The following is a 2,458-nucleotide window of genomic DNA, read 5'->3' as shown; positions in this document are numbered from 1 at the left end:
AATGTGTAGGTGTTATTGCATATAAGGAACTAATGACTGCATATCTTTCAAGATAAGAAAGTAAAATGGCCTACTCAAATTTGTCTAACTTGGAGTGATCTTCATCATTTCGGTCATTGCAAAACCATAAACTTTAACCTCATGGATATATCGAGGCTCTCCTATCAGCAGAACTCAGCGACCTTTTTGGTCGTATAGCCTTTAATGATGGTTCCCTCCTTCCGGGTGTGCTTGATTCCCAACACAACGCTCTCAGAATTCCCGGAAAGCATTCAAAGGGATATATGGTATGCAAGAATTTGTGGTTATACATCTTATCTCATGCACAATGTGATGAACCATGATACCAAATAATGATGAAGGAAATATCATCTCTAGATTGCATGTAGTCTCACCATATCTAGCTGTAGGTCATCCAACACGTTTGGATCTATCACCTTGTGAGAAATGATGTTAACAAAATCACACTACTCCGCTAGTATTTGTCACACATTGGGTGGCAAGATATTCTTGATTGTGACCGGAAGTGTGTGTTTTATAAGAACATGGTAATCATGAGGCTTCATGTTGATTAGTTTGTTACATTCTTTGGAAATAATTCTCTGATATTACAAGCGCACCCTATAGGAAATCATATGTAATGCAGACTACCACAAAATTCATTCATTTCTATTCTGGATAAGTGGATAGAGTATACCCTGAAAAATGTTTTTGTCTCACCTGATGAGAACGGTTTTTCTACCATGCACGGGATTTCTCATGTACGCTAGTGTCCCAGCGTACTACCTATGAGGTTATGACTTGTGCTTACTCTACCCCATGAGTCAGACATGCTCGTCATAATCCATGGACCCGAGGAGGATTTCTGGCGCGCGATATCCCCGTGTCCCAATAGGGTTAGAGTAGGGCGGCCCATCGACCATGCTACATGACAGCCCCAGATCGCAGATCTTGAGGTTCCCGTGGCCGTCAACAAGCACGTTCTCCGGCTTGAGGTCCCGGTGCATGAGGCCGAGACGATTCATCCTCCTCTCGCCGGCGAGAAGCTGTCTCATGAGAAGGCGAACCTCCAGCTCGGTGTGCCTCCTCCCAAAACGGACATGCTTCATGACGTGCCTGAGAGTCGGCCCCACAAACTCCATGGCAAGGAAAGCCCCGCTGTCAAGTTGGCCGGAGGCACGCGGCTGAACGATGGACGGGTGGCCGCTGCACGCCTCGAGAGCACTGACCTCGCTGGCGAAGTCGGAGAGGTAGCGTTCGGCGTCGGCGTCGCCGGCGCCATCGCTCGCACGGAGGCACTTCACCGCCACGATCTCACCCGTGCGGCGGTCCCTCGCCCGGTAGACGACGCCGAATGTTCCTGCGCCGAGCACCTCAAGCCGCTGGAACCGGCCGCTGCTTGCGGGGGAGCTTGAGTCGCCGTTAGTGGCTGCTGTTCTCTGATTCTTGCGCGCCGCCGGTGTGCCCACGACCGCGTCATCTAGGGCAGCCACGCCCACGCATGGCGGCGTCGAGGTCGACCACCCCATATTTCTCCGAGGAAAACCGCAGAGATCGCACCGTGAGGTCACGCCGAGGGTTACACGACGACCCACCGGACAATCAGCAGCGCAAGCTTTGGTGTTGATCGACTGCTCGGCAGCTAAAATAGCTAGACGGCCGGAGAGAGGATTGCTTTTGCTTTATTTCTCACAGCCGTATGGGTATGGCTATGTATGTATATATAGACGGCCAGCACGGCAGCACGCTATGGCTACACGACTCGTGAAGGGACACTAATCAGGTTCGGACACGGACTGCACAGTTTCTACGCGTCATATTGCTCTCATGGTGATGGATAGGAAGCCGTAGGAGGCTACACATACGCGCGTGTGTGCACGTCGTGTGACTTAGTCGATCAGCCTAATTAGGCAATGTCCATGTTCGTCATTGGTGCACCGTTACCACCAGCACGTCAATCATGAGCACTTATATCTATCAATTTCACACGTGAGATATTTAAGCATCGTCTTAGAGAGGCTAAAACCTAAAAGAGCAGGGGATGCTTTAGCTAAACATGGTGAGCGTCATGCGATGGAGTCATGAAGACCCTCTGGCTTTCTTAATTCCTGTAATTGTTATGCCCAGTTAATATATACCTTCATGATGGTATTTCCTAAAAAGGGGGTGAATATCATAAAACCATCACATCTACGTCTAGGGTTTTAAACCGCAACCACTTTACTTAACCGCTACAAAAATGTATCTATTTAAGTTGGGTGTGGGGCCACCTGTCAACGTTAACACTACTCTCTCTCACACATGCCTATTCCCATTTGATCGAACGACTTTGTGTGCGACTGCGGCGTCGACCCTTGTCTTCTGCGGGCGACCTCCTGGATGCCTTCTCGTCACTAGATGATGTCCATGAGCTACCTAAGATCTAGGATAGATGATCCACAAAAGCAATTTGATAGTT

At 49.2% G+C, this 2,458-nt stretch overlaps 1 pseudogene; it reads right to left on the bottom strand.

The window, feature by feature from the left end:
* Positions 1 to 766: 766 nt before the first annotated feature.
* On the bottom strand, positions 767 to 1,529 carry LOC119350626 (annotated as a pseudogene).
* Positions 1,530 to 2,458: the final 929 nt, after the last annotated feature.

The sequence above is a fragment of the Triticum dicoccoides genome, chromosome 1B (genome assembly GCF_002162155.2).
Source record: "Triticum dicoccoides isolate Atlit2015 ecotype Zavitan chromosome 1B, WEW_v2.0, whole genome shotgun sequence".
NCBI lineage: Eukaryota > Viridiplantae > Streptophyta > Magnoliopsida > Poales > Poaceae > Triticum > Triticum dicoccoides.
This window is presented reverse-complemented; position numbering and strand designations above follow the sequence as displayed.